The 22,328-nt window shown below is 42.2% G+C and overlaps 1 long non-coding RNA gene across 1 annotated transcript in view; it reads right to left on the minus strand.

Moving 5' to 3' along the window:
- Positions 1-19,461, minus strand: part of LOC109298999 — a 56,626-nt gene extending 37,165 nt beyond the window's left edge. Inside the window, exon 1 of the long non-coding RNA XR_002097747.1 lies at positions 19,364-19,461. This is a non-coding gene — a long non-coding RNA (uncharacterized LOC109298999). The remainder of the gene's footprint in view (positions 1-19,363) is intronic.
- Between the last annotated feature and the right edge of the window lie 2,867 nt (positions 19,462-22,328).

Here is a 22,328-nt window from a genome sequence, read left to right on the forward strand (position 1 = left end):
GTCAGGGCGGCTAGGGTCTGGAACCAGCTTCCAAGTGAGGTGGTGCAGGCTCCCACCCTGGGGGTTTTTAAGAGGAGGTTGGATGACCACCTTACTGGGGTCATTTGACCCCAGTGCTCTTCCTGCCATGGCAGGGGGTCAGACTAGATGATCTGCTCAGGTCCCTTCCGACCCTAGAAACTATGAAACCTTCCTCATACTAAAGATGTTTTCAAATGTTTCCAGTTGCACTGAGAGAAGGGCATTAGCTGAATGATTTGATTCTAAATGATCAATAGTGAAATTATTTAAACTGCTATAGTTGGCTTACTATGAGGCAGTGCACTTACCATTGTAAAGCTGCTGCTTAGAAGTACTGGAGCCAAGAGCAGGTCACGCGAGCTAACTACATTGGCTCCCTAGAACACTTTTTAAGATTTAAGGATTTGTTCCTAATCTTCAAGACCTGCCCTGTTATTGACCCAGACTACCCAGCCTCCTGCTCTGTAGTGTTCTCATGAGACCTACTGGTCCCGGTGACCACAGATTTGTTACTCTCAAAAACTAAACTCGTCCAAGGTGAAGACAGAGGGCTTTTTTAGCAGTGTAACTTTTTAATGGGAAAGAGAAGAATGACCACAAACTTCATGGACTGTGCAATGAGATGTTAGTCTCACCTTGACTCAAGGTTTTAACTACCACAAGTATAGCTAATAGAACAGAAAAAAAGAAAGAGGAACAAGTAGAAAAAAAAAAGCAAAGAAAAATGAAAGAGCAAGGTTACATTAAAAATGAAGGAACAAAAGATATAGACAAATCATGGTCTTTAAATGCCTTGGATTTAATTAGGAAGAATATTAATCTCTAATGAATACAAATTATTTATGTGGAGTTCAGATATTATAATGATAGGAACCTAAGCAGATGGATTATATGGATATATTGATATAGTGAATAGATATATTATTAGGATTCAGAGTTAACATTCTGCTGAGTAGAATGGGCAATGTAGTCCCTTTTATAAAGGTCTTCTCATACATCAGCACTGTCAAATGCACTTACAGAGAGAGGAATGGAAATTCACCCTTGAACCATTTCCAGTGAAACAACTGAAGACAAAAAGAGTAGGAATATCATGTGAAAGCATGTTTGGAGTAAGTACCTCAGTTCCACAAGAGACTCTCTCCTATTTTATCCTTTACTGGTGTCATTCTCTCTGCGACGAAAGACTCAAGAAAAAAAAACACCAATAGTAAATTAATAATAATAATGATACTAATAATAAATCGAGCAGTAAATAAAGAAGTAAATGCTTTTTTCGTGGAAACTTTATATATGGACACACGAAGGTTACGTCTATGGAAAGTAGTTTGTGGCTTTGTGGGCTTCTTAATATAAATATTCCTGACATAAAAATTACTATTCTAGAAGCCTTTGTGGAACGATTGGAAAATATATCCTTGTATGCAGACCAATGTAAACCATTTAATAACTAGGGAGAGTGTTCTTCGTATTTCTGGATAGAAGTCTGCCCCCCCCCAACGCCCCCATGCAGACTGCTGTCTCTTTTTGTGAAACTGATTTGCTGTGGTATTCAGAGGAGGCAGCTGAGCAATCAGTTTCACTGCTTCCCTTCTCCCTGGTGTAAATCCCCCATGCCCTCCCGCTGCATCCTGACAAGATTGCAGGCTTTTATTCTCCAAATTCTTTCAATAATGCTGTAATTGCAACATTAGGAGAAACAATTAGGACTAAAGGGAGCTGCTTCTGAGTGCCAGGTCTGCTTAATAACTTAATTAAATAAACAGAAATATAATTACAATGTAAATATTTCCTTTCTCTAATTCCTACACATCCTGAGAGAGAATGTTGTTGAAATGAGATAAAATGATTGAAAACCTTTTTGTGCCTCCACACTTGCAAACCGTTGCACAGCATTCCCACTCCTATCCACATCCAAAATACCATTTTTAAGATTGCAGACCCATCCATCAAGCATAAAAAAAGAATGCATCCTTGGAAATGAATACCCGAGATAGTCAAAAGTGTTTATAATTGGAAAGGAACCACAAGGAGCAAATTGCTGTGTAATTTATAGCAGCAGATTTCCTTCCTCAAATTATTTTAATTCAGCAGTTTTCTTTGAGAACATTTACAGTTTCAAAAGTTAGAAAAAAGGTAAAAGAAGAATGGATCGTGTTGTCTTTTGGCACAAAAATGACCACTGAGCGGCATTATCTCTACTTCATGGTTTGACCAAGAGGAAATTATGCTTGCTCCAGTACACCTACTCCTGATTTACACTGGTTTAACTCAGAATCAAGCTCAGTGGCCAAAAGAATTGTCCAGTCTCTTTTTGCTTGGAATTTTCTTTGGCGTTATCCCCATGATTTTATAAACTCAACCTGATTTTTTCCTTTTAAGTTCAGGTATAAATAGTAAAAAGCAGTCACTGATGGTGGCCAACTTTTTAAATGACAGCAGTGTAATGAATACCACGTGCTACTTAAGGCACTATCACCCCAGTTCAATGACAGTGGAAATCACCTCTGTAAAACAGTAATAACAACAGTCTGAATCACAATGTATGTGCACATTTCTATTGCTATCAGTGTTATCGATACATAGGCTATAGCTACAACAAAAAACCATATCATATCTTTATTCTTCAACTATCATAACAGCTGAAAGATAAAGCAAAAGCAATGTAGAATACAAATTTTTCTGTACTGGTTTCCAACACTGCTCTGGGGCTTTACAGGGCTTTCTGGGAGAACAGTAGCAGCAAGTGCTACTGGACGTCTAGTAAGACAACCCAGAACTTTCTAGGGCAAAAACTGAAACAGAACAAGCAAATGGCAGAGTATTAACCATTGGCAATGTGTAGGGGGTGCACACGGGTGCACATGCACCCCCTGAGATTGGTGGTGCACCCCATGAGAGAAGCACTGCCGACGCTGCTGGTGGTGCCTGCAGGCAGTCACAGCTCGCCACCCTCCTCTGGCCCTCACTGCAGATACTGCCGGCAGTGTCTGTGGGTGATCACCAGCTGCTGGTCAGCACTCATCACCCCCACCACCTGCCACCCCCACTGCCATAGCCACCTGCAGGAGCTCCCCGCTCACCATCGCCATGCCCATGCTACCACCATTGCCACCGCCACCTGTGGGTGATCACCATGCCCCACCCCCCAGCCTCCGGGGGTACACATTGCTCATGGTATTAATTATAGCCAAACTTGCAGTTTCTCACAGCAGTTCCCCTCATTTCATTGCCTGGTTCTGCTGCTCCCAGGTGGTACTTCTTTCCCTTCTCATACATAGACTTCTACCTTAGCTTTGGCTACCACCAGTTCTTTGAATCATCTTCTCAGGTTTCTCTAATATCAAAGTATCGTTCCCCTACGCCCAAGATTCCTGATTGTGGATCTTTCACATCACTTCAGGGCATATTGTATACAGGGCTGGCCAACCAGTGGCTTGCAGGTGGCATGCAGCCCATGAGGAGTTAAGTTGCAGCCCCAGACTCCTACCCATCCACCTCTGCCCCCATTGCTGTAGCTGCAACAGCAGCTGGAGTCTGCTCTGGCTTCTACTTTCTGCACCTCCCGCAGGGTATGGGGAGGTGAGGGGAGATGAGGATGAGGCCAGGGAAATGTGGGTGTATAGTGCTGTGTGGGTTAAAAGGGGGCATCCACTTAGCCTGTGGCTCAGGAGCCCATGGTCCCCAGTGGTGTGGCTTGTACAACATGCGGTCCCCACTAACATGGTCTGTGGGGCATGCGGCCCCCAGCCACTTGGAAGTTGAACAGCCTTGGTATAATGCATTGCTTCAGTAAATACTCCATCTCTTATGTACATTAGCCAGCTGTTCATGGATTGTTATACAAGAATGCAGACATGTATTTCGTGTATCTGATTTGGAATGAAGCAGAGATGTAGCCCTCACAGTATATAGGTGGAAGGATGATGTCAGTAAACTTAGAAATGCAAAGGAGATATAAAGAAAGACTAGCTTTGTCCCATGAAGGGGAGGAAGATCATGTATTACTGCTGAAATTCACATGACCTACTTGATAAAGCCGTAGCGGCCACATTCCTATAAGAGCAGCTCACACACACAAAAATGCACCAAAGAAAACTGTCAGCAAGCACACACTCCAGCTGTTGCCTGCACTCACGATTTCCCTGAAGAGTCTCAGTTTCGTTCCCTCACTAAATTTCTGTCAGCTTTTGGAAAGCAAAACACGTTTTTCAAAAAAGCCCTGAAAATACCTGTTCTCCCATAGCACAGGCCTCCCTAACTTCAGGCAGCAGGTAAGGTACAGTAGCACTTAGGAGACAAATTAGTCAAACTAAGATGCCACCCTGCCCCACATTCTGCCTGACTTCAGGCTAACGTGACTAACCATCTCTCTGCCTAACTTCCGAAAATGTGACCCTGAGTTCAGTGCCACTTCCCCTTCTATAAAGACTAGCCCCATTCATGCTTTTGTATAGTATATTTAATTCCTTTAAAAATAAAAAAATATGATGTATGTGTTCTGTGTATACAAACAGGCATACATACACGATCCACTTGACTCTCTCAGACAATGGCCTCTTCATACATAAACTCTTTTTCTCTCTGGGAAACAACCTGGGCTTCTATGGTTTGTCCAATCCCTCTGCTGTTGTCCAAGTTTAAGAAGGTAGAAAGTCTATTGCTCAGTTAAGGGTCACTGGTCTGACACCCTGCCATCCAGGACACCAGGGCCCCCTTTATCTAACCCCTTGCCTAATTATCCAAATTTCCCACACTTCCCACATCAAGCAATCAACTCAACATGCAGCTCAGTTAGCCTCCAAAAATGCTGATATCAGTGGGGCTGCAGAGGTTATAATTTATAGTCCTTCTCATGATACTAGGGTTGCAGGAGGCAAAGGGGGACTACATGCCCTCACAGTCCTGGTTCCATAGCAATGAAGAGCACAATGACTTTGGTTGTCCCCTTTTCTCATGTGTAAAAAGTACCAAGTTGGAAATATTAACGATGAGTGAATCTGCTGTATGGGTAGAGGGGCACAATAATGGGTACTCTGAGATGCTGTAGTTACATATTTATTTCCAGCCAGGAAGCTAAGTAATAATTTTACTTATCTACATGATTTACACAACTTCACTGGCATTCACATCTCATATTTCCAAAACACTTGCCTGTTTACCACTTAGAGAATGGATTCCCTCTCCCCCCCGCCCCTCCCTCCCCCCTGTCTACTTTCTGACAACTTGGGTTAATAGAGAATGAGTATAAAGATGAGAAAACATCCAGGTAGTGCACTTTGCATTCAGAAATAAGTTCATCATTATCAAAAAAATTTCTTTCTTCTTAGGATTTGACTTCAGTGTGAAAGTGGCAGGGGAACAGATATTGGGACTGAAATGCTAGCTGAAAGAATTTAATTTTGAGGAGGAATTCAGAGGGAAAATCAGATGAGTGCAAAGAGTGAGATTGTTCCAGGTAAAGGGAACCCCCCATGAAAATCCAAAGGATCATTTTAAAATCCAATGTTCATACGACTAAATCTAACATTTACTATTTAACAACCAAAAAGGCAAAAACTTGCTGTTGTCTAGAGATGGGCCTGATCTGCAATGGTGTAAAATGGATCCAACTGAACTTTTCCACTGTTTAGGTGATACTTAGATCCACAGTTTTGATTTGGCCAATATAATTGTAAATGAGTCAGCTATAAAATCTGGTCCAGATCCCAATTTCCCCAAAGTTTGGGGGTCCTCAAATGCAGATGCTTGATTCAAACCCATTCTATAAACATGTAATATAATAAAATACAGTCAATAAACTTTACTGAGCATTACCACGGGAGGTCAACTGCCTCAGCTCCCATTAATTTAATAAAAAATTAATGTCTTTTATAGACACTCAGCACCTTGCAGGATTTCACCCTGTTTGAACAAACATTACCAAGAAAATAAAGAGCCAGATCTGTAATTTCTATCAAACTATAATTAGCTGCATTTCCTTTTGTAATCTCAAAAACCTAAGAAGCGTACAACCCTATCATTGCAGCAATAGGATAATTATTATAGCACAAAACTGTTAAAAGTAAAAATGTCCTACATTTTCCTTTGATGTTGAAAGAGGAATAATTAATTCAAAGACATGCAAAAATTAGTGGAATTTAAAATACAAAACAAATGTAGTCTAGTCTTGTCAAGATACAGTGTGCTTTTCATAGACATTTCCTAGCATGCTCAACCACAATGGAGCCCCCACAGCTTTTCAAATCTACTATACAGAGTAGTTAGATTAACCTAGAGTACAGCAGCATAATTAAGCCGCGCCAATTAAAATGGGCTTTTTTCTGAAGCCCTGCTCTCCGTGAACTCAGTCACTTTCAGCAAGGCAGAATACAACATTTGCATTGCTCTTCAAAAAATTGTTGCCTTCATGAGCAATGGCAGTAGGCCTGTATCTTAAAATCTCGGTCCTTGTTCTAAATATGGCACGTTAAGTGCTTTTCCTTTGAAAGTAAGTCCAGATATAGACAGCTATGGAATTAATATTCCATTATTAACAGAGATCTCCAGCAATCTGTTCCTTACTCTCAGGCTGCATCTACAGGAACCAGATGAACTGGTGCAACTTGAACAATGATGCAGCATTAGCCACATGCATCCACAGGTAGATAGCTTTCCCTGCAGGAACCACATATACCCACCCCATATGAGCCAATACAATAACTGCAGCAAATACATAATCAGCAGATAATGAATATGTTTAATAAAGTATTATCTAGGTGTCAAGTACACCCCATGCTTGATCGTTAAAACTACAACTAAAATTATTATTATATTTGTATTATAACAATTACTTATGCAGTTTGGTTTCTATCTCAGATGTTTGACCATTAATTTCTATTCAGATGGAAATCCTGGCTGATGATCTCTGCAAGTTTCCCAGACCACTACATCCTATACATGGCTTTATAATATTCAGCTGATTGCATAAAATCATGGATATGTCTCCACTAAAGTCATTACAGTCCTTGCAGCTCATGTAAATGTACTCAAGCTCTTTTTAAAATATCTAGCCCAGGTACCACTACTTCTCTCCCCGTAGCAGCACAGAACTCAGGCTGGGTTACAAAACCTGCAGGAAAAGCGATATGAACTCTCAAGCAATTAGCTTGTGCTCTGTTCCATGATCCCATTCCTACACTGAAAGCAGTAACTGAACAGGCAAATTTACAGCTAGCTCAAGAATATTTATCTGCACAATCCATAATGATTGTGATGTAAAAACACCTTCTCTGTATGGACATTGCCACTATAGTACCTGAGTGATTGTTAGCATGATGTATTAGCTCAGGAACATATTCTGAAAGTGTTAATATTTTCTTACCAATTATAGTTTCATCTTTACTACCTTCCCTGTATATCAAATGGGTGTATAAAATCATGACTATATTTAAGACCTCAATACAAAAAAGTCCTATATTTTGTTGTAAGTAGCTTCCTTTAGATTTTAATTATGTTCTACATCAGACAATTTTTCCATTTATTTGTGCTTTGTTCATGTAACATAGGATCCATAACTGTGGTCTAGGGGTACATGATAATCCAAACCCTCATATATAGTCCCAGATGCAAACAACCAAAAATTCAGTATGATGCTGAAATTCAATTCCAAGGGTACTATTAATATATCTCATACTCATACACCATGAGTATTAACATGGTCTTCATTACTGTGTATGTTTAAGATATCAGTATATAATCAGCTCACTTAACATTATTAAATTTCTACTCACAATACCACCCTGTGACAGAGTAGTGGATCTGCATTTTTTCCAGAGGTCCAAAATATGCCTCTAAATCATTTATCTTATAATTTATGGTATAATTTATATCCTAGGAGCCTAATAGCTTCTTCCAACTTATTTATTTATTTATTCCTCATATTCACATTTGCTGAACTACAAACCTGGGGTGGGCTTCACTGGGGACAGTGGCAGTGGACAGTGCCACTGTGGGGACAATGGAGTTCCCTCTCCTTACCCCTGCTCCAAGGGGACTGGGGTACCACCCCCTCACCACCACTGCTGTCACTGTCCCTAGATGAGCCCAGCCCCCAGAAGTGGCTCTGGAGCTCACCCTCCTCCTATGACAGCAGGGAAAACAGCAGTGGCAGATGGAGGGGGGAAGGAAAAGGGAGGGCAGTGGTGAGGCATAGGGGGTGCAAGTGTTCCCCTTGACTGGCCACACTTCCTGCTTAGGCGATGAACAGGGGGGGCAGATAGGAGTGCTGGTGCCCCCATTGCAGGTGCCGGCTGGGGAGTGGGAGAAGTGGATGTAATGCCATGGCCACTTCTGTGAGACTTGTGGGAAGGGAGTTTTGCCATAGGGGGGCCCCCTCCTGGTCTGTGAGTTTTGCTGTGGGGGACCCCTTCCCCTGGTCGGTGAAATTGGCAATGGGGGGACCCCCTGTTCTGGTTCCTGACAGGTTGCTGGGGGAACACGTGTCCCCCCTGACTAAGGTGGCACCAGTCACCCATGAGAGAGGGGACATGCCTTTGAGCACAGACAGGAGATGGATTCTTAGCTGATTTGTGGACTTAATAAAGTCCCCAGAAGCTCCTATGGTACAATCCAGTCTGAAAGAGGGGAGCAGCAACACCACTGCACCCTGTCACCCCACCCTGGATCCACCCCTGCCTATCATACTGTCAATTTCAATTAAAAGAAACTTTATAGAATCATAGAAAATTAGGTTTGGAAGGGACCACAGGAGGTCATCCAGTCCAACACCCCTGCTCAAAGCAGAACCATCCCCACCTAGATCATCCTAGCCAAAGCTTTGTCTATCTGGGGCTTAAAAACCTCCAGCAATGGAGATTCCACAACCTCTCTGGGTAACCTGTTCCAGTGTTTTACTACCCTTCTAGTGAGAAAATTCTTCCTAATATCTAACCTAAACTTCCCTTGCTGCAACTTGAGAACATTGCTCCTTGTTCTGTCATCTGCCACAACTCGGAACAGTCTAGTTCCATCCATTTTCGACCCCCGCACCCCCTCCCCCAGTAGTTGAAGGCTACTAATAAATTCCCTCTCGGTCTTCTCTTCTCTAGACTAAATAAGCCCAGTTCTCTCAGTCTGTCCTCATAAGTCATGTGCCCCCTCACCATTTTCATTGCCCTCCACTGGACTGTCTCCAATTTCTCCCCAACCCTTCTCTAGTGGGGCCCCAAACTGAACACAGTAGTCCAAATGTGGCCTTACCAGTGCTGAATAGAAGGGAATAGTCACTTCCCTTGACCTACTGGCAACACACCTACCAATGCAGCCCAGTATGACATTAGCCTTGTTGGCAACAAGGCAACATTCAGCTTATTGTCCACTGTAACCCCCAGGTCCTTTTGTGCAGAGCTGATGCCCAGCCAGTCATCTCCCAACCTGTACCAGTGCATGGAATTGTTCCATCCTAAGCGCAGGACTTGTTGAACCTCATGAGATTTATTTTGGCCCAATTTTCCAATTTGTCTAGGTCACACTGAATCCTAGGCCTGCCCTCCAACATATCTGCTACTCCCCCCAGCTTGGTGTCATCTGCAAACTTGCTGAGGGTGCACTATATGCCATCTTCCAGGTTGATGAAAACATTGGACAAAACTGGCCCCAGGACTGACCCCTGGGGCACTCCACTTGATACTGGCTGTCAACTAGACATCAAGCCATTGATTATCTGACAGTCTGACAGAGGCTCCACAATTGAGAACAGCAGAACACACATTGCTGGGCTGAGCCATGCTTCCTGCTATGTGGGCTGGGTGAGTGGGGTCAGAGCCTGGGCAGCTTGTCTGGGAGGCAGGGGCGTAGGGCAGGGGCGGGGCAGGGCAGGGGGTAGTAGATCCCGGGGTGCCCTTTACTTACAAAAAGTCATCTTCACCATAAAAAGGTTGGGGACCACTGCTCTCCAACCCAATGCTCCAGCCAGTTTTCCATCCACCTTACAGTCCATACATCCAGCCTGTACTTCCTTAGCTTGCCTGCGAGAATGTTGTGGAAGACCATATCAAAAGCCTTGCTAAAATCAAGGTATCTGATCATCCACTGGTCTCTGCAAATCCACAGAGCCAGTTATCTCATCATAGAAAGCAATCAGGTTGGTCAGACATGACTTGCCCTTGGTGAATCCATGCTGACTGTTCCTAACCACTGTCTTCTCCTCCAAGTGCTTAGAAATGGATTCCTTGAGGATCTGCTCCATGATTTTTCCAGGGTCTGAAGTGAGGCTGACTGGTCTGTAGTTCTTCGGATCCTCCTTTTTCCCTCCCTTAGATATGGGTACCACGTTTGCTCTTTTCCAATCATCTGGACCCTCTCCTGATCACCATGAGTTTTCAAAGATGATGGCCAGTGGCTCTGCAATCTCATCAGCCAACTCCCTCAGCACCCTTGGGTACATCCCATCCGGCCACATGTCTAACTTTTCTAAATAGTCCATAACCTGTTCTTTTACCACTGTTGCTTACTCACCTTCTCTCCAAACTGTGCTGCCCAGTGCAGTAGTCTGGGGGCTGACCTTACCTGTGAAGACTGAGGCAAAAAAAGGCACTGAGCACTTTGGCCATTTCTGCATCCTCTGTCACAAGGTTGCCTATATATTTACATTCAACTTGAATTTTGTACATGGTGTTTTCCATGCAGAAAACTTTCATATTCCTACACTGAGTAAGGTAGATGTAATTTCTTTTTCAAAAATAAATAAATAAACGGAAGCACAACTGTGTTCCAAAATGTTATTCCAAGCAATGAAAGATGTAACTGTTACACTCTCAGTAAGGTACAGGGACCACACGTATACTGTACAGTAGTTGTCTCTATTGGCTTTATCTTGATCTGTACCACATTACCGTTTTAAATCCCCTCCACAGTATGCAGTGGATATGTGTGGCTGTTGTCATGCTTGTTAAGGACCCATATGTTCTGGATTACTAAAATATGGAATCTTCAGACAGAGTGGCAATGGAGATGGGGGAGGGTTATACCCCTGATGGCTTACTGATTAATTTTCCCAAATATTAATGTTATTAATTCTTTGTGAAGTGATGGTGTGCTTCACTAAGACCTACATACCAGGTAAAGATGCCCCCTGCTCAAAAACTTGTATCTTAGGGGCAAAATCTTTTTTAGTACTCATTTACCCAATTAGTCTCAATTAACTCAATCTGATTACCCTATGCCATTTATTTCTATTAGAATTCATTCATCATTTCCAAGGTCATGTCTTATATCAGTTGTAAATGCACTCTTCTCATAATGTAAATACACTTTCTGCATATCTAATGAATGACTGTCAGGCAAACTGTATTTCAGGATTTACTGTAATGTTTTATTGCACCTGGAGCAAATCAGGTAAGTTCTCCACACACCTGTCAAATGGGGATAGTGGGTACTTTCAGCTCAGGGAGAGGCGAGGCATAATTTACTGACAGACAGTGAAGGGTACAATGTATTATTTAAAAGCAACAGCAAAATGGTGGTTTTACTGTAAACCTGTAACAGATCTGAATTTTGCCAAGGATACACCCAAAAACAGGGTGGGGGGGAATAAACAAAATTTTTAAAAAATCACAAAAACTAAAAACTATCCATTTCTCTTTTGCTCATGTCTAGAATATTTAGCCAGGGCATGTCCTAGTCTAATGGAAGTCACCACAGCTCCATTAACTTCAGCAGAGCCAGTTTATACCAGTTGGTGAAACAGCATGTTGAACATCTCTGATTCCAAGTGTATGGGTTACTGCACTTAGGGAAGCTCTGGAATGTACTCTCCTTGGTTTTGCTCTGCATTATTTTGCAATTAAATTCTGCAGGCCTCCATAAACAGAACAACATGGCTAGAATAGAAGGACATATGATGTATATTATGAGCATATACAGTATAACAGATTTCCCTTTGACAGATATCATTGAATAAAAAGCACATTAATAATTTTAAACATTAATTTGCCTTAATAGCATTTTTGTTTGAGGGACTTTTACATTAAAGACTCATTGGTTAACAAGCATCAGGCATCTTAATGCAGCTGACATTCATTATACTAGACTTTATTTTTATTATGTTAATGGTCATTCAGGGACTGATCCTGATAATCCTTAGTCATGCAATTGGTCCTACCTATATAAATGGTCCCCCTGAAGAAAACAGAACCTCATACATAAATAAAAGACTACCTGCAGTCCTTGTAGAAATCTCTTTAACTTGCATCACATGAAGGCCTGATAGCAAAAAGTATTAAGTGTTCCCCAAACTTAGATATCCTGGGGGTGAATATAGCATAAATAGATGGATAAACAAGTCAGTCAGAGCTGGGAGCCAATTTAGGATCCATTCAGAGAATCCATTCAGGATCAAGTCCATGGCTGCCATCTAGTGAAACAGTCTCACCAGAGAGATCTGGGCTTGATTTCTCTGTTATTAAAGGTTTGAATGCACAAACAAATTCTTGAAAAACAAAAAGGATGGGACTGCACCACAATAACTGCCCATTTGCATGCCATTATTCCATGGTAAGTGTAAATTAGACCACAGTAACTTATCCCACTTTCACTGAAGAATACATTAGTAACAGGTCAGCTTCCACTTACTACAGGATAAGAGTGCACACAATGGCTAGAAACAGACGTTCTCTTTGGAGCACGATCAGCTGTGTCTCAATATATCATGGCACAGCTGGTCTACTTCATGGACATCTAAGAGATGTTGCTGGAGCTGCCATTCCCCCAGAGTCAGTCCCTTGCACCTCTCAGGGCTTCAGGAGTCTAATCCTACCAAAAAAGAGCCCTGGGTGCCCTGCCCTGAGTTGGGGAGTGTGTTTGCAAGGAGGGAAACCCCTCTTGGAGCCATGCCCCTGTGTTGGGCCATAGCGGAAACCCTAGCAGGGGATTGCCCCCGCTCCTCCACCCTGCACACGGCAGTAAAACACAGATGAGGAAACTTGCCTAGGTGTTCCTCCTTCTGATCACCCCCTCTGACCCAAGGGCAGCAGCATGATAGGCAAGCTGGCACCTATCATGCTGGCACTTTTGTCACTGCTGCCCCTGGTTTAGGGTCCATGTGCAAGTGGAGGAGGAACCCCTAGGGGAGTTCCCCTACTGCGCCTTGCAGGCACATGCTGAGGGGAATCCCCTGTTGGGAGATTTCCCTGTGCCCCAACACAGAGATGCATCTGTAAGAGGGGGTTTCCTCACTTGCAAACACATGTTCCAAGTCAGGGCATGGCACTCTAGCCCCCCCCCCCCCCACAAGATCAGACCCCAGGGGAGTTTCTGCCTTGGACAGGAGAAGAGTGTGGGCTGCTTGCTGGTGGCAGTCTCCCACCACAAGTAAACAGATGTCAGCCACAAAATGGTGGCACAAATTGCTAGTACATTTGGGTGTGCGCAGACGAAATGGGGCCCAAAATTGAAGCGGTGTTTTTTAAAAAACACTGCTTCCATTTAGGGCCCTTTAAACCCTCATGTTGTGCACACACCCAAACTTACCTGCCTCTCTAGCAGCGGGGAGGGGAGGGTGAGCTGCTGGAGGGCGGAGCAGTCCCTGGGCTGTGGTGGGGGGTATGGTGCTCCCCGCCGCGGCAGCAACAGGGCCCCCCCAGGCGGCACCTGCCTGCAGGCACCCAGCTCATCCGGGGGGCACCACAGCCACAGAAGGAAGCGCCAGGCCCCGACACAGCTCAGGCAGGGATGCAGGCTCCAGGGGGAAAAAAAAAGATCTTGGGCAGAGCTTGCCTTCCCAGGCTGCTGCCAGGCTGCCTGCACAGGCTTCCTGCAAAGCCCCTGAGCTGCACGGAGCCTGGTGCTTTGCTCCACATCTATAGGGCAGTTTTAGTTGGCTGTGCCCCAAGTCATTTAAGGCACATTAAACTGTCAAATTTGCTACAGCAGCTGGAATTACTGCGCAATACACCGCTGATGCGTGCAAACATGAACACCATTAAAACGGTGCAAAAGCATTTAACCTGCTTTAAAGTATCCTGCACACATGCCCCTCATTTCATCTACACACGGCCATGGGTGGCACCCCAAAATGTAAGCACTTCTGGCACAGCAAAGGGCTGTGATGTGTATTGACTCGGCTCGTGCACTGCCATAAAAAATGTTATGGTGGCACAAAGTTGACATCTATTTGCTGCTATAGATAGTTACGCTGGAGCAGCTGATGTGTGGTCAAGCTCTACATTCTTTTACCATGCAGTACATTATTTGCATGCCCATATCCTAACTTAACTTTCACAGGGGCCTAATATTAATGGCTCCAGTGGAATTTCTCCTGATTCACATCACTGTAAATGATTAAGGAATCAGTCCCACGGTTATCAAATTCAATCATCACCCAAATGGCAATGTCTACACTTGGCTGATTATAACTTGCGCCTGTGTTCCATTTTATTTCAGAAGTTCAGTGAAGCTGGCAAATGGTGATATATAGATTAATAAATAAAAGATCCACCCTCCTGTTAACTTTAGTACATGCAAAATTGGTCACTAACATTATGTGCCAAGTACAAAGTTTAGTACACATGACAGGACTAAATGTAATGCATAATCATGATTTCTTTGCAAAATTTCAGCTATTTCTGTCACTTTCGTTTGCCTGGCGTAACATGGAACAATGTGTTTTTATCAGAGAAGGTTGTTCCTAATTCCTTATTATTTTGTTAGTTCATTTAAACTTAGACTCACTTTCAGCATTTTCTAGCATCCATACCACATATTTTCAGACTTCTTGGGTGTGATTCAGCCTGTCCACTGAGAGTCAACGAACTACACAGGTATAAGATGGGAGGAACATAGTGCTGAATCTGGCCCTTCTGTTTACTCTCAAGGCTTATTATCTGGCCTAGTGCTTATTTACCAGCTATTGAACTCCTGACAGTAAGTACTGTGCTCCACAGCTAGCATTTGGAGGATCGTGCTGTTAGTATAGGTTGCATAAAGAGGCCTTTTGTTCAAAAAAGGAAAATGTGCAGCATTTAGAAGCCACATTCTAAATCTAGTATTGATAATGGACAGTTAAATCAACTATTGCTCAAACAGGCATTCACAGATTTTGTCTGAATTAAGCATGTCTGAATCTTTGTGCCACAATGTGTGCACTCATTTCTTTCACAGACAGGCAGTTCATGAAGTAATAGTATAGGCTGGGATTGAGTCTCGGGCAAAGCATGAGGACTTGAGGCTCCAAACGGGGAAGAAAAAAATTAGAAAAACCCAAAATAAAAAATAAACCATATGGAATCCACACTCAGATGCCTTTTAAAACAACCACAAACATTCTTGCTGCCTCAAGCTGCAAATGTCGTGAAACAATTACTGGGCTGGGGGACTTCAAAGGTTCACTGAGAGCAGCAGTTTTATTTTTCAATCAAACACAGGAATAGGGCTTTTTTTTCTGAATGAAACTGCACCCAGGCTTCCTGATTTCAAAAACCCTGTTCCGCTTCGCTTGACCACTCCATAACCTTACGAGAAGCTCAAAAACTTCAAAATGAAACTGTGAGTCATATGGAAAGAAAAAGACATTCTTACATTTCATTAAGGTTCAAAACTGCTGCATTCCTTGTTTGTGAAATTCACATGAATGGGCTGTCAAGCTTGCTCCTGACTACTGCTGCTTAGAGGAACTTTTCCTAAGCTTGAACTTTCTCAAACTCCTGTGTAATTATGTATTTGTTTATTTATTAGAGCATATGTTTGGCAACCACTGGTAGGGTTTTGAAGATTTACTAGGCATAAAAAGGTTGTGCTCATTGTTATTAACTGTTATCGATTAGTTTGTGTTTACACCTGACTCTCGGGGGGGAGGGGGTTATTTTTTGACCTCTCTCTCAACTTATTCATTTGCGTGCATGTGCAAAAGACTTTGGAGAAGTAACTCAGAAGTTAGACGTTCATGTCTGACTTCTGATTGCCTCTCCCATAATGCTAGCTCTTTGGGGGAAAGAGCTGTCCTATACAGCAGTTTTTCTGATGGCTGAAAACAGAGGGCATGTTTAGCAAAACTAATGCACATGCAGCACATTCAGAACGCAGCAATTTCTAAAGAAGACGGATTCCAACTGCCAGACGGATCAAGGTTTTTCCTCTGGCTGGATCCCAAGGGGTTAATGTTAGCCTTGACCCCTTTGTACCGAGTCATGCACACAAGAATCATGCAGAAATAACATGCTGCCCCCTTTGAAGAGAACTGAGTCAGATTGTTAAAAATGAAACTGACTCACTGTAGAAATAGTGGTCACTGGAATGGCATCTCCACAACTGCTGTGGTAAGAGAGGAAGCAGCCTGACCACAACTGCCTTTGTACTGTTTAAGTTCTAAAAACCACAAAACCCCATTTGAAATTCCACTGTGTAGCAAGGCTTGTGTAATGAGGTTACGATTCATAATAGGATCATTGAAAACTGAAACAAGCAGCATTAATATGTGGACTGCCTGCAAGGAGCTAGGAACGGTGTGATGATGTCATTTTTAATTAAAAGTCTACCCCTGCTTGATGCATTAAAAAAAGGAAAGAAATCAAGGAATGTGGAATGTGCATGGACCCCATCCTTAGGGAAAAGTTGTCAGCCAGAATATTGATACTACACCACATTGAGCCCTATACGGCATATGGCATGGCTTTAATGGAACTAATTCCAAAGTATTCTGCTCATCTCACGCATATCAGAATTCTGTTCCTATGCTGAAAAGAAATTAGTCAGAAATGGGTAGAGCTCAAAGAGTACTCAGAAATGCCTCCCTGATCATGTTTAGTACTGTAAAGGCAATTGCAGAATGAGACCAAGCCCAAATAGCTTGCATTTCAGGATAATAGGTCAGATCACCTGTTTATGCAAACTGGCACAGTTCCATCACTTTGAACAAGTTACACCAAGTGAGGATCTGGTGTCTTCACTGTAGGGATCTAGCCAGTCTTGTGAAATGTAAATGAAAATGATTATTATATGTAAAACTATAGAGCACAACCATTCTAAACAGCATTACGTGAGACATGCAAAAGATAAGGCACATGTCCACTGAGGGCGTTTTTACACATTTTTAAATGTGGATTGGGGGGAGGGGGCACTTTAATTAGAGCAGCTCTGACAGCCACTCTAATTAAAGCGCCCACAACATCTCATGTATCAGCATCCCTATACTTCAAAATGGCAGCAGGTGCGCTTTAACTAACACTTATTGAATGAGTTTTAGTTAAAATGCCCCCACCACCATTTTGAAGTACAGGGATGCTGATGCACAAGATGTGAAAGCTGGCTGGAATGTGTTAATTAGCGTGCTCCAGCAGACTTGATTAATCGACTTGATTAATCGAGTCTGCTCTGACATGATATACTTACAGTGCATCGGAGTAGCTTCCCGGCATGTCTACAGGCACCAAAAGCTTATGTAATTAGGAGCATATCCTGCAAAATCCTGAGCACTTTCAATTCCTTTCTGAACTAGTTATGCTCTCAGTGGGCATGTCTACATAAGACACTTATTACACAGTAGCCTACTGCGTATTAATGAACATGTAGACGTACTCACTGAGGCCAATTAAAAGCCACCCATTGACTTGAATAGGAACAGGATAAGTCTCTTAGAATTTCAATGGCATTCTACCCTTCACTGATATCAGGCACTAACGGTGCTTATACAGAAGCTGGGGGGCTGCCTCATCACTCTGTAATTACAGCGCGTTGGAGCAGACTTGATTAATTGATTCTGGTGAAGCGTGGTACTTACCACTCTCCAACCAACCTTCATGCCATATGTATCAGCATCCCTGTGCTTTAAAACAGATAAACAGATAAAACGCCCCTGCCACCATTTTCAAGTGAGGGAGCGCTGATACACAAGACACTCTGAGTGCTTTAATTAAAGCACCCCTCCCCCTCAACCACTACTGGAGCAAATGTAAAAACACCCCATGGGTCCATTTGGGCAATGCTTACTCCTTTCACTCACCCTGTTGTTCTGTAAGTGCTGGACTTTGCTCACACACTAAAGAGGGACTTTTCCAAGGTAAATCAAGTGCAAATGATAATATAGAAGAATATGGGTGCAGAATGACCATCAACCCATCCTGCTATGAAGAAAATTAAAGACAACTCAATTATCTATTGTCAACCTTACTTTTGAAGATTCATCACATAGTTGCTATTTTGGGCCTAAGACCTGCAAACCATTATGTAAATAGGCTAGATAGCAAGTATAATAGCTACTTATAGGTATAAGGATTTACCTGATTAGGCCTCAACTTTGATATTACATTATGCAAAAACCATTGAAATCAACTAGGTTTCATACATGTAACCAAGGACAGAATTTGGACCTATAATTTTCTTATATAGTTAAGTACCCTCAGTAGTTCACTGACATAAATAAAATCACAAGTCTCTGTCCCAAGTACCTTACAGATAGTGTACTTCCTCATTTCCTGTTCCAAACTATTGGACAGAATTTCTGTATGCTACTAGGTAGGATTTACAAAAGGCCTCAGAACTGGCCTAATTATGCCTCCATTGAAGTTGGTGGGAGTTTCACTGTTGAACACTTTTGAACAATCTCACTCCTAGTAGGCAATCCTACAGAGCTCTGAGTACTTAATTCTCATTGAAGTGCCTCACCCTGGTAAAATTAACATCCATATTGAATGTCCATTGAAGAGCATTTCTTTATCAACTGTGTTGTTACCTCTGTAAGATTGGACCCCCCACTCCCCACGCACACCTTCTATTTTTCTTTAAAAATTGAGGCTGAGATGTGCTATATAAAACCTAAGATATTAATCTTCACATTCCTATCAACCTCAGTAATTTTAAGCATAGTATATTTTTTATTATATTCAATATTATTTCCTTCTTGCACAAGTTCAGACATTTTTAGACATAATGAGAATATCCCAAGTCAAATAAATCACATCTGGTAAAATAGGCTGTAGAAATTGGGCTTATAAATTCATGCAAATTATTACACATACTGTCATCAGGGAAACAGCAAGAACTACATCCTCTGATGGTGCGAACTGGGATAACTCTACTGGAATCAATGGAGCTACACCAAAATGTACCAGCTGAAAATGAAGTCCAAGATATATTATAAAAAAAGAACTGCAAAAGGAATGTAACCCAACCCATAAACTTTTATCCAACAAATGCAGTTAGACACACAGTAAACAATTATCTTTAAGTTGTTTTCATTTCATTCTGTTTTGAAAATGATAGCTATGACTACACAACAAAATCCACTCAAAAAATGCTCAAGTTCCATAAAAGTTACTTCAGGCCCACACTCAGACACAAATTTTCCCACCCCTGTTCGATCTTGCCTTACCTCGAGGCATATTAAGAAATGCAACTGCCAGAATGTTGCTTCACGATACACTTTTTGTCTGTTTCACAGCTAGAAAGTGAATGGCTCAGCAGGATAAATACCAGCAGAGTAAAGTATTTTATTCAGATATCAGTTGCAAGGATCAGAGGGGAAAAATGCAGTGAGGCCTTTCAGCCTACAGTGCCATGGGAGAAGAAAAATGAGACAGCAGAAGTGTGTGGTAACACAAAAAGAATGTTATCTCAGAGGAGGGGAAAATACTTTCAAATGCATAATTGCAAACACATACCCTCATAGCTAACCCAGAGCCCTCTCAGACTGCACTGCTAAGATTTTGGAAATTGTCCAAAGTATCAGCTTTATATGAGAGATCAAAGTGATGAAAGAGAGAGAAGAGCATCAAATATGATTGATAAAAGGTATTGCTTTCTTTGATTGGTTTCTGCTGCTCCTCAGTCTTCATTCTCCTTCCAAGTTACTATGAATAACAGCAGATCTATGGTGCATCTAGTAATACATGTTTGCATGAGAGCAGTGCCTATAGGAAAACACCTGTTTACTATGCATACCTGCTTTGAATCAGTACAGCAGCAAGATTCCTACTCAATGCAAGTAATTTCTGTTAGCAATGACCATACAATTTTTTAATACATTACAGTTTGCATAAATATGCATTACTTTATATTATGTTATTTTGCCAGTTTTCTGCCACCCCTTTCTAACATGGGTCAGATCTTATTTAGATACTCCTGCCAATTTAAGTGAGATTACTACTCATAAATTAGGGTTCTCACCAATATGATTCAGGTCCATACTATTTTTATACTGAATTCAGGTTCATTATGCACATTATCCCTATTTATACTTCTATGTATATGCAGATAAATATGATTGATGAGAATAATGTAAACTGAGTTTATGGCTTCATTGCGCTAAGTACTGTATGTACATAGAGTCAAAGACATGTTCCTACCAGAAAAGATTACAATCTAAGAAATTTACATAGCACTTAACTTCAAACCATTACTAGTTGGCTAATTGCTCACAGACATTACAGTGGATGAGGCTTTCAAAGGGGTAGAATTATATTGGTTATAGTTACATACATATATTTAGAGAAATTATGAGATCCAAGGCCTAAAAATAATATGAGCTGCTTACAGACATTAACAACAAACAAAAAAATGGCGCTTTACATAAACTCAAAATGCTCCCATACCAAGCCCAGCACATGCCCAAAAGAGGCATCGTGTTAGTTGGACCCAGCTCATCTAACATCTGTATAGATCAGTCACTTTAGTGAGGCTTTTTTGGTGCTTTTATCTACTAGTTGATTGAATCCAATCAGCTCATCTTTAGGATCCACTCTGCACTCCCCACATGGGGAAGGGGCTAGAAAAGGTGTCCTAAATATAGTCTGTCTACCTTTTTCCTGAATAGATAACCACGTCCAGTAGGATCACCTTTACTGCAGTCAAAATCAATGTAGACACACAACCAACTTTGGGACCTGCAGTATCAGGACCCTCATGGACAATCCTAATAGTGAATGCCCACAGCACTGCACTGTAATTGTGGGTCCAGAGCTCAGGCAAAGCAACAGTGACTTCGTTGTACTGAGTGAGATGTGGAGAGCAGGAGGTGGGCAGCTCAAAGAACAAGGAGGTGACTTTACCCTCTTCTGGAAGGGTCAACAGGAAGGAGAAAACTGACTTCATGAAGTTGGCTTTGTCATTAAGAATGAACTCATAAACCAACTCAGTGAGTTCCCTAGCAGAATTAATGAGCACTTCATGATTCTCCATCTTAAACTGACAGGGAGCCAACAGACCGCTGTCACCTGTGTGTACTCCCTGACTCTTGTCACCACCAATGAAACCAAGGAAGAATTATATGCCAACCTTGACCAAGTCCTCTCTGATGTTCCAGAGGGACACAGGCTTATTCGGCTCAGTGATTTCAACACCAGAGTCAGACAGGACTCTGGAATGGAACCATCAGCAAGGAAGCAGTGGGAAGGGTGAACTCCAACGGCATCCTCCCCCTGAACAAATGTGCAGAACATGGACTCAGTGGGTGCATCTACACATGATGCTTCATCACCATAGCAATGCGGTACAGCGACGAAGCTCATCACTGTTGCCGTAGCATTTGCAGGCACAAACCATGACGCAGGCACTATGTCATTGTAGTGATGAGCTACCTCACTATATATAGCACATTGCTACAATGACATACCTGCTAATAAATAACCATGTGCCACTGGGATGACTCAGTCATGGCTATTACTGCACCATCATGTAGTACTTTTTTTGAAGCAAGTACTAAACGATGGTGCAGTAACAACTGCACTGTGGGGGGCACGTGTAGAAACACCCACCATCACCAATACCCTGTTCTGTCAGAAAAACAAGTACAAGACGTCATAACAATACCCTTGATCTAAACATTGGTACTTGATTATCTATGTCATTGTTCATGCCTGGGATCACAAAGATGCCTGCATCACTTGAATTATTCTAGGAGCTTGATGATTGCTGGAGCAATCACCAACTCATCCACTTGGTTGTCACTCAAACTGGCTCCCAAATGACAGCTGAAGCAATAGCAATGTTGACAGAAGGTCAAAGGACTCAAGGACCCAATCAAGCAAGACCTGTCCCAACAACGCCTCAATAAAAAAACAGGTGAATGCTAAACAACAACAATGGGAGAATGTCAGCAGCATTTGGGGTGCCTTCAAGTCTACTGTCATCAGTGCCTATGAAGTGATACTTGGATTCTGTACCAGGAAACATCAATACTAGTTTGATGAGAATGACCGGGAGTTCCAAGAGTTGATCGATCTTAAGCATAAGTCCTATTGTGCTTGGCAAAACAAAACCAACTCCAAGCAAAATAAATTGAATCTTCAACAAGCCAAGGCAGAGATCCAAAGAAGGACCCACAACATGAAGAACAGATG

The sequence above is a fragment of the Gavialis gangeticus genome, unplaced genomic scaffold (assembly GCF_001723915.1).
Source record: "Gavialis gangeticus isolate Ggan-Ray unplaced genomic scaffold, GavGan_comp1, whole genome shotgun sequence".
Classification (NCBI taxonomy): Eukaryota; Metazoa; Chordata; order Crocodylia; family Gavialidae; genus Gavialis; species Gavialis gangeticus.